Raw genomic sequence first — 11,324 nt, 5'->3', positions numbered from 1 at the left:
TCAAAAGGGTGAGAACTAGGAAAGGATGTATACCAAGTGAGTTTGTATGACCGTCAATCCATAAGTAAAAAAATGCATTCCAGATCCACCGATCCATAAGTCAAAAATATGCATTCTGGAACACCCTCTCATCTGGAATACAGAAACTTAACTTACGGATTAGTCATTCCATAATTTTTCCACTTGTGAATTACTCAATTTGTAATACAATGTTTCTGCACTTTAAAAAGTTTCATAGAGAACATTGTTTATGTTCACTTAGCACACTAAAGGAGAGTGCATAAACCTTGTATACGTCAAAAGATGTTATTCGTCTCTAGTGAGAAACCTTGTGATATGTTGATGATTATTTGGACAAATTCTTTATCTTATCTAGGAGTGGATGTTTGGCAAAGAATAGTTTGTTATTAATCAAGAGCGGTTGTTGTTCAAAGAATACTCTTAAACGGGTTAGCCATGACTAATTACATTTTGAAAGAATACTCGTTTGTAGCAAGAATGACTAAGTGTCAAAGAATACTCAGTTTTTAGCCAGGAGTGATTGTGTCAAAGAATAGTTATTTTAGACAAGAGTGGTTGCACTCCAATCAATACTTGTTTTATCCAAGAGTGGTTGTGTGTCAAAGAAAACTCAATTTTAGTCAGAAGTGAATTTGTGTCAAAGAATACTCGTTTTAGTTAGGAGTGGTTGCACTCCAAACAATTGGAAAATAAGCACACGAATATGCTCACACATGCATAAATTGTTATATAAAAGTTTATGCAACAATGTACTATTGTCTACAAATGTGATCATAAGATTAGACAAATGTGATCATTAGTTAAAATATCCAAGTCAAACAAACAATCATCTACCAATGAAAAACAACATTTTGAGGTTGCTTTTGACAAAAGTAAACATGCTTTACAAATAGCAACTTAATTTGTGCATCGTCTACACATAAAAGTCCACTATGACATGTCTTCCGTCTTACACCTTTGCAAGTCCCTAAATTTTAAAAAGACACTAAAAATATCTTAACAAATATATTCAAGACACATATAAAAGGACTTATTAACTTCATTTGTTGACTACTGATCCTATAAGAAAACTTTCTTCCTTCATGCAAACGATTGCACACAAAAAATTTCTCTAATACAACAATGCATACTGGACTATTTATCAAGACTTTAGCCTTTAAAGAAAGTTTATCTCTATAAATTCTTCATTCAATGAATCTTAGCTAAACATGCACCTTATTGCTTGTTCTTTCTTTTTAGAATTTTATTCTTTTCATTTGAGCTTATTTTTGTCTTGTAAGCTAAGAGTGATGAAGTGAAGAATAAATGACCCAATAATAAAAAAATACTTATATATATATATATATATTATCTCATAAGGAGATAAAGAAGGGTTACCAAGAGTGTTATTTTAAATAATCGTAATGAATCATAACTTCACATTTTTAAATAACTTCAGTTGCACCCTATTAGCCCATACATCCCTTTCAACTACATATCTCTCTTTCAATTGTAACACTTCCATTATGCTCTAGATGTTCTTCTGTGTGAAGATAATTTTTCTTTTTAGTTTTGGACTTCATTTTTGCACCTCGCTAGTTTTTTTTTCTGGGTTTTGTGGCTTCCAGAATAATGGAAAAAAAAAATAAGCAAATGAAAATGCATCCACCACCAGGAAAAACACCACAAAACTTACTTCAACCACCAACATTCAACACCAACTACCACCAATCACCACAAGTAATCATCACCATTTAAAAATAAAGAAGAATGTACCATACTCTCTGTCATACTCAGAAGGGTATTGTTAAAATTTTTTTAAAAAAATATAAAGACGTAGAAAAAAAAGTATGAAGGTGAACGAAGAATTTTCCAATTAGGGTCAGTAATATATTCACAAATTTCAAATAATCAATAAACTTGATCCAACCATATTCTACCTCATGATAAATATATAATATAAAAACATTATATGTCTAATAATTTTATTACCCAAATCATTTTATATTTTATCATGTGAATATTATAAGTATTCTTGTGAGCTTATGATCATTAAAAATATATTTTTAAAATATTCTTTTATATAAATGTCTTTTAATTATTTAACAAGACAACTTAACACAATTCAACCTAATTACACTGTAATTGAGTTGATTGAATTTCTAAATAAAATAAAGAAATTAGATTTAACACACTCCGATTAAATTAAATAAAGAAATAATTTAAAGGGTCATCATGATGGTGAGGAGTTAGTATCTCCATGCAAGTACAATATGTTAGAATATATGGCCTTAGATGAGAGGGGGTTAATTGTTTAAGAGGGGTTTTTGAAATCTTTTTAATCTTTAACAAAATTCTTTGTATGAATCCATAACAGAAATCAGGTTAGCCAAGAATAAGATCAATAAAACAACAAAGCAACAGAAAAACAATTGGTTGTTTCTGCGAAACAATCAGTTGTTTATACCAGTAGAAACTAAAAACAGAATGTAAATGAGTTTAAGGGTAAGAGAAAGATACACCAACAGTTTATACTGGTTCACTCTTAAACCAAGAGCTACATCCAGTCCCCAGAAAACCACTAGGTAATCCACTAAGTAATCAAACCAGATTACAACACACAATCCACCAAAGCAGTGACCTTGAACCCTTCAAGAACACACTCACTTTGGCAATTCACACACCAAGAGTATTGATCTTGACCATCTCAAGAGCACACAACACTCCTTGGCAACACAACACCAGAAATATAGAAGGTTGAGAAGAGATTACACTAGTGTACAGAACAATCTGAAATCAATACAAAATGCAATCCTATTCCACTCTCTTAGCAAACCCAAAGCTTTGATGTGAATGTTCAAATCTTGAATCAACTCTTTCACAACTGAAAAACTCAAATTTGTTTCTTACTTTATTTGAAAACATAAACAAACTATTTATATTTTCCAAAGATTGGTCAAAGCATTTAATGAAGGAGCGTATTCAGTTGGAAATCATTTAAAGCACATTCAACCACCAAAACAGAATTTTGTTAGGAAACAATCGGTTGAAACTATGAAACAACCGATTGTTTGGTTTGGCAGTTAAGTCAACCAAACTTAAACAGTTTTCAACCTTTTCAAAAACTCCTAAGAGTAAAACAACCGGTTGATTCAACAAAACAACAAGTTGTTTTTCACTTAGTTTGAAAAACACTTTATTTTAAAAAGGATTTAAAACACATTAGCTTTAGATTCAATAAAGGAGTGGATTACATATAAAACTACCCAGATCCCTCCCAAAACACAGCAGCAACACAATCTTACATCAAGCACAAAGGATTTGGATTCTTCAAAGCATAATTGAATTCTTCAAAGCACTTGATCACTCTTGATCAACACAATAACCCTATCAGAAAAGTTTATTTGAGCATGAATTTTGTGTTTGGTTCTACTTATCACATGTGAGGGAGGACCGACGAGCGGGTGGGAAGGATGTTTGGTTCTAGTGATTTGGAGGGGTTGGCGTGGATAAGGGAGCGAGAGGCTTCATTTTCGGGTCTTCTATGATATCGAGAGATCGTAGAGAGTGTCACGTAAGCTTCAACGAATTTACTCACATACCCCTCAGCTCTCATTGCATAGTTACCTCCTCTTAGACACTAAGACAATGTGACTCAAATTGATTTTGCATTTTAAAGAAGGAAAATCGATCTTCACTCATGTTTTAATGAAGTGAGAATTGATTTTGCACTTTCTTTCTACATGTAGTGAGAATTGATTTTGCACTTTCTTTCTTCATGTAGTGAGAATCGACTATCTATTAAGTTGTAATCCAATGGGAATTGATTTTGAGGTGGGTTGTGCTGAAAGGGAGAATTGATTCTCAATGTTGTTGTATTCTCCAAAAAAATCAATTTTGTGTCTTTGTTGGTGGGCCAAAATCAGTCTCTTGTTTGTGGGAGTTCGGGGTGAAAATCGATTTTCAAGTTTTTTGTTTGTATTTGAATGAATTTTTTTTTTTGTTATTTTTTATGAAATTTGAAATGCTTATAATTAATTTTGAATATTGTAGAAATTTTATATATTTCATATTTTTTATTTAAGTAGAACATTATATATTTTAGAATTTGTATTTATTTTAGATTTTGAATATTTTAAAAAAAAATTATATGTTTCATGTTTTTATTTAAATAAGACATTAAATATCTAGGATTTGTATTTATTTAAGATTTTAAATATTTTAGGAATTTTAAGATTTGTATTTTTATTTAAATAAAAATTTAAATATTTAAGATTTGTATTTATTTAAGATTTTGAATATTTTATAAATTTTATATTTTTCATATTTTTATTAAATAAGACATTAAATATTTAAATTTATATTTATTTAAATTTTTAATATTTTAAGAATTTTATATATTTCACATTTTTATTTAAATAGGACATTAAATATTAAGAATTTGTATTTATTTAAAATTTTAAATATTTTAAAAAAATTATATATTTTAAATTTTTATTTAAATAAGACTTGAAATATTCAGAAATTTATATTTCTTTAATATTTTTAAAATTTATATATTTCATATTTTTATTTAAATAAGATATTAAATATTTAGAATTTATATTTATTTAAGATTTTGAATATTTCAATTAATTATTTTTATGTAATAATTTTTAATTTTTACATATATATATATATATATAATTCATAAAATGGGTTAGGGTTTATACAATGGGTTAGGTTAAGGTAGAGGAGGTTTAAGCGATTCGGGTGTGAGCCCCGCAAGGATTCTAACAGGTGCAGCCCCACAAAATTTCTAACGGGCATGGGCCCCACAAGATACGATGGGTAATAACCGGTCAATGCGGAGGAGAGAGACCCTGAAAATGAAGACCGTGCAACCCTTCTCGACTCCTTCCACGTGCATAGGGGCGCGTGTATGACATGCACCATAAACATAAAAATTTTAAACACTAGCAAACAAACACGGAAAATGTATTAATATTTTTATTATATTAAAAATATATAGTTTTATTATTTTTATGAATAACTAAAAAACATATTAATTATAAAAATTTCAAAAAAATAAAGACGTAATTTAATAAAAATTATGTAAAGAAAATTATGTAATTATTATTTTAAAAAAGTTATTTAATTATTTATTTTATTAAATAAATGAATTATTTTTTATTTATCGAAAGATTAAATTTCCCAATAAAATAACACTAAAAGAAATTATCAAATATTGTATCTTCTTTACACAATGGTATAGATAATATATAATAGTTTTATTATTTTTATGAGTAATTAATTAAAAAATAATACATATATATTAATAGAATTTTATAAAAATTAATATTTAAAATATTATATAGCTCTTATTTAAAAAATTTATTTGATTATTTTAAACTAAAAAAATGTATTCAATCATTTCTTTTATTAAATAAATAAAATATTTTTATTATTAAAAGATAATTTTTTTGTTTAAAATATTACAAAAAATTACTAAATAATGTAGTCTCTTTACATAATGATATAGATAAATACATTTTTAGACTTTTATGGGTTTAACTTAAAAGTTTAATATGCTAAAAAAATATTATATATATAGGTATAATTACATTTTTTTTTGTCTTTATATTTATGGTCAATATTCAATTTACTACCGTAGTTTTTGAAAAAATCAATTTGGTTTTAAAGTTTTTAAAAAATATGCAATTTGGTCACTTATGTTAAATTTTCACTAATGTCATCAACTTTTGATGATGTGACATACACACTATCACTAATATGCATCCATTTTGAGTAATAGTAATCATTTTGCCTTAGTTTTATTTCCTTATGATTTTCATTTTTTCTCGATTTTGTTTATTTAATAGAAAATAGTTTAGTAAATAATATAAGTTGTGTCAGTTCTATATGTGAGATTAAATAGAGTTTCTCCTTCGGATGTTTCTGGTGTACAAGGATAAGCCCAAAAACTTTTGCTAACTTCTCTGCCCATAATGCTTTAACATTTCCAAGTCTTTTACTTGATTGAATAAGTATTATCTTATTTGCTAATTTTGTTTGTCCATTATTTTGCGAGTGTTCAACCGAGCTAGTAACTGGTTTGATCTCCAAATTTTCATAAAATTCCATAAGTTTTTTATCAGTAAATTGTTGGTCATTGTCTGTTATCATAGTATACGGTATGTCAAATTGACATGATATTTTTCCAAACGAAACTCTAAACTTGTTGTGAGGTAATCTTCGTGACGACTTTTACTTCTATCCTTTTCATGAAATAATCTATTTCTAAAATTAAGAATTTAGTTTGACCTCGGCCAATAGGGAATGGGCGTAATATATCCATACTCCATTTGGCAAATGGCCTTGGAGAAACAATACCTTGCAACTCTTGAGATGGTATATGGTTGATATTTCCGTAATTTTGACACTTCTTACATGAATTCACAAATTTTGAGCAATCTTCTTGGACTGTTGGTCAATAATATCCTGCATGCAAAACCTTTGTTTTCATTGTCCGAGCATCACAGTGTAATCCACATATTTATTCGTGTAGCTCTTGGAGAATGTATTCCCATTGTTCTTGTGAAACGCATTTTAGTAATGGAGTTGAATGTCCTCTTTTATATAAGTCATCACCTATCATCATAAATTTGGCTTCCTTTTTTCCAATGTTAACATCATTTCATGTGTTTCCTTTTTCCTAAGCTTTTATGAAATCCTTGAATGTTTTTATCCAATCATCTTGTGTCATTTCTGTTGCCAGACATCTGGTTACTCTCAAACTACTCCTGGTTTGTTGTATTACTGAATAGTGTTGAGTTTGTCATTTACAACTTGTCAACTTAGATAATAAGTCTGCTCTTGAATTTTGTTCTATTAGAATGTGTTCAATCTCATATTTTTCAAATTTTTGCATGATGTTCTTAACTTTATAATAATATTGTAACAACAAAGGATCCTTTATCTGATACTCACCTTTTATAAGTTTAATTATTATTTGAGAGTCGCAAAGAAAACAACATTCATGGTTGTCATGTCTTTGGCAAGGATTAGTTTTGCGATTAAGGCTTCATGCTTTGCTTGATTATTTAAAGTTTTGAACTCAAATATTAACGAAAGTTCTAACCAAAAACCTCCCAGTCCTTCCAATATTATCCATGCTTTGCTTTCCTTTTTTTAGATGATCCATATACATATAATAACCATGTTTCTTCTTAGATGTTGTTGTTGCTAGTAACTCGACTATAAAATTTGTAAAACTTTGTGCTTTAATTGTTCCTCTCGGCTCATATTTTATCCCAAAATCTGAAAGTTCTATTGACCATGCTACCATTCTCCCTGTCAACTCTGGTTTTTAAAGTACTTTTGCAATAGGTCAGTTCTAACTATAACTTGGTGAGTATGAAAATATGGTCGAAGTTGCCTTGTAGTGTATATTAAAAAGCAAGAGCTATTTTTTCTACAAGTTGATACCTTGTTTTTGCACTTTGCAATGCCCGACTTATGAAGTATATCGACTTTTGTTCTGGTAATTTCAGGATTAATGTTGCTCTCATTGCTTCAGGTGGAGTTGCCAAGTAAACTATGATTGGTTTAGATAAGGTTGGTTTAATAAGAATTGGTGGCACTGCTAGCATTTTCTTTAACATTGAAAAAGTTTGCTCACACTATTCGTTCCATTTAAAGGCTTATGCTTTTCTCAACAACTTGATAATTGGTTTGGTTCTTTCGGCAAGTATTGGTAGAAATCTGGATAAGGCCGTCAACTTTCCAACTAATCTTTGAACTTCTTTCAAGTTATTCGGACTTTCTCATCTTTAGAATTGCTTCACATTTGTCAGGGTTAGCTTCGTTCTTTGATCCGTCAACATGAATCCCATAAACTTCCCTCATCTTACACCAAAAACACATTTTTTTAGGTTTAATCTCATATCATACCTCCTTATTCTCGCAAACACTCTGATGTGAACCTAAGAACATGATAGGGATATGATATGAACATGTTATGGATTCAACAAGAGTTGGAATATGATTATGCACTTTTTAAGAATTGGATCAATGTTCTTAAACATTCAAGAACTCACCAAAACACAAGTAACCAAGCCAAACTCACATAGAAACCCATTTTGAACAACAAACCCATGGATAGAAACTCAAGAACACAACATATAGCATTTATACCCATGAAGGACGTGACCAAAACAGCAAGAACAACCAATTTTCACCGATTAAATTTGAATATAAGTGCATCAAATGAAAGAGGACATCATAAGGAAGAGATTGCACCTATTGAAAGTGAAAACAAACAAGTAGAACAAAAATGGGTAATTTGGAATGAAGGGAAAATGGACTTATGTGGATGAAGCTCTTGGAATGTGCACGCCACTTAAAGGATGGTTGGCTTCAAGATGAATGTTGTTGCCGCCACTTGAGAGCCCAAGAATTCACTCAAGATAAGACTAGAAGAGAAGAAGACACAAGTCTCTCTCAATCACTCACCAATTTGGTAGAGGTTCAATACTCACAAAATCAATATTATTATTTCAAAGACCTAAGCACCCCTTTTATAATAGAGAGGGATGGTCACAAAATACAAGAGAAGCTTACAAGAGAAGCTTTTGAAAGGTCACCTTCTAACTCCTTCTATTCTAGCGCCTAAAGAAGTGTGAAGAGACAACTTTCTAGTTTCTTCCTAAAAACTAACGCCTAAGGTACTTACAAAAGAGGTGTCTTTTTGGTTTCCCACTTAGTACCTTCCTAAACACTACTCCTATATGTTTTACAAATTTATACAAAAGAAATTACAAAGAAAGATATTAATTTGAGCCCATTCTTGAATGCTTGTAGTCTTCTTGTTGGCTTTGGGCTTGATCCTCTCTTTATTTAATTCTTCTTTAATTTTTTAGAAGACTAGAAGGAAGAACTTTAAATGTTTGGGTGGATGACCTCTTCCTCTATTAGTAAATTCCTCTTTTTTTTTTATCTCCATCACACTTCCTCCAAATCTCATGTATGGGCTTCTATAGTGCAAGATTTAACAATCATATCATCAACATATACCTCCATATTCCTCCTAATCTGTTCTCGAAACACCTTATCCATCAATCTTTGGTATGTTGCACCAACATTTTTTTAATCCAAAAGACATGACCCGGTAGCAGTAATTAGCAACTTTTATGCTGAAGACTTTTTTTGGTATGTCGGGCTCATACATTGGTATTGATTATATCCTGAGTATGCGTCAAGAAAATTCCATATTCATTGTCCAGATGCTCCATCAACTAGTCGATCTATACTTGGTAATGGATATGAATCTTTAGGGCAGGTTTTGTTTAAGTTCGTGTAATCGATACACATTCTTCATTTTCTGCATGATTTTTTCGCTAACACCACATTAGTCAACCATGTTGTATATTGGATTTCTTGGATAAATCTACCTTACAACAACTTTTCTATTTCTTCAAGGGCCACTATTCGCCTTTCTTCTCCTAACCTCCTCTTTTTTATGCTACTAGTTTAGCTTCTTGACATAAAGATAAATTATGGGTAATCACATTCGGATTTATTCTCGACATATCAGTGACACTCCATGCAAACAAATCTTTGTTCTTTTTCAAAATTTTGATCAATTCATTCAATAGACCTTCACGTATATACTTCCTCCAATGTAAGTATAATCTCCTTCACCTAGCTTAATCATAGTTGTTTCTTCTTTAGGTTCAATCCTTTCATCATTATTCATTTGTGGATATAAATGCTCCATAAAGTGTATTAGAAGTATCTTGTTACCTCCTTTAAGACGCCTCAAAATTTTCTTCATGATAAGTGCTATGATGAATACGTTAATTGCTCCGACAATCTCCAAAGAGGTTGTGATTGGAACCGTTTTGTCTATCTTGAGTTTCTACTTCATATACACATTTTCAACCTGTTGGAGATCCCACATCGACTAGAGATGAGGACATTTCATTGTATATAAGTGGGTGCAAACCTCACCTTATAAGCCGATTTTATGAGGTTGAGTTAGGCTTAAAGTTCACTTCTTAATATGGTTTCAGAGCTATTTTCGAGCCTATCTTAGCGAGAATTTGTTGGGCTTATCAGGACACCCACTATTGGGTTGTTATCGGACCATTCATAATATGTTGTCTCATGCACGAGCTGTCACTCTCGACGTGATGGGGTGTGTTGGAGATCCCACATCGACTAGAGATGAGGACATTTCATTGTATGTAAGTGGGTGCAAACCTCACCTTATAAGCCAGTTTTATGAGGTTGAGTTAAGCTTAAAGTCCATTTCTTAACACAACCTTTAGTATGTTTATCTTTTTTATATTTCTTTCTCTTTAAGCTTCAAATTCTTATTGCAACTTCATCAAAATTGTTACTGATATGACCTTCTTCGAATTATTCTCCACCCCTCTTGTCTGAACTCCTGTTGTTGTCATTTTCTTCACTTGGTTAAATTATCCCGAGCCCTACTGTGAACCCCCAGGCTTCCATTGAGATAACTATAACTACTATTTATACCTTTCTTCTTTTCCTTCTTTCTTTATGTTGATGCGCATCATTCCATATAGGGGTGGCAATGCGGGCTGGCCCGCCCCGCATAGGCCCGTCCCGCATTTGGCCCGCAAAATGCGGGTTGGGTTGGCCCGCCCTGTGTTAGGAATGCAGACTCATTTCATTGACTCGCCCCGCATAAGAAGTAACCCGCGAACTTGCAAGTCAGCCCGCATAAGAATTTTTTTTTTCAAAAATTAAAATTCATTAATTATAAAAAAAAACTTATTCCTACTACTGAAAAATTAAAATTTTATTCGTGTTTCAATTCATTTAATTAAGATAAAAATATAAATTGAAGTATGAGGGTTGTTAGAAGGCTTGATTAAAAATAATTAAAGTTTTGTTTTACATCTATTTTTCCTTATATATGTATGTAAATATATAAGAGTATCTTATTAAAGTTTTGCTACAAAATATTTTAATGAAGATGACTAATTTTTTAACTATCCTATTGAAATGTTTTCTTTATATTTTTTTATTAACAAATTTTAAATATAAAACTTTACTTAAAAATAAATTCACTGTCACTCTTAATACCAACTCCTTTAGATGATTAAAATAAAATATTCATTTTTTTTAGTACATTAAATTCAATTTCTTAAAATAAAATAAAATAAATGTCACACTGCAATAACGGATGAATGGGGTAAAAAATGTGGGTCAGCAGGCCAACCCGTTGTTAGCTTGCGCAGGCTACGAGGCGGGGCAAAGCGGGTCAACGGACTATATTAGTGAGTCCGCCCCACACTTTTTGGCAGCGGGCC

Source organism: Phaseolus vulgaris, chromosome 11 (genome assembly GCF_000499845.2).
Source record: "Phaseolus vulgaris cultivar G19833 chromosome 11, P. vulgaris v2.0, whole genome shotgun sequence".
Taxonomy (NCBI): Eukaryota; Viridiplantae; Streptophyta; class Magnoliopsida; order Fabales; family Fabaceae; genus Phaseolus; species Phaseolus vulgaris.
Note: the sequence above shows the minus strand (reverse complement) of the source record.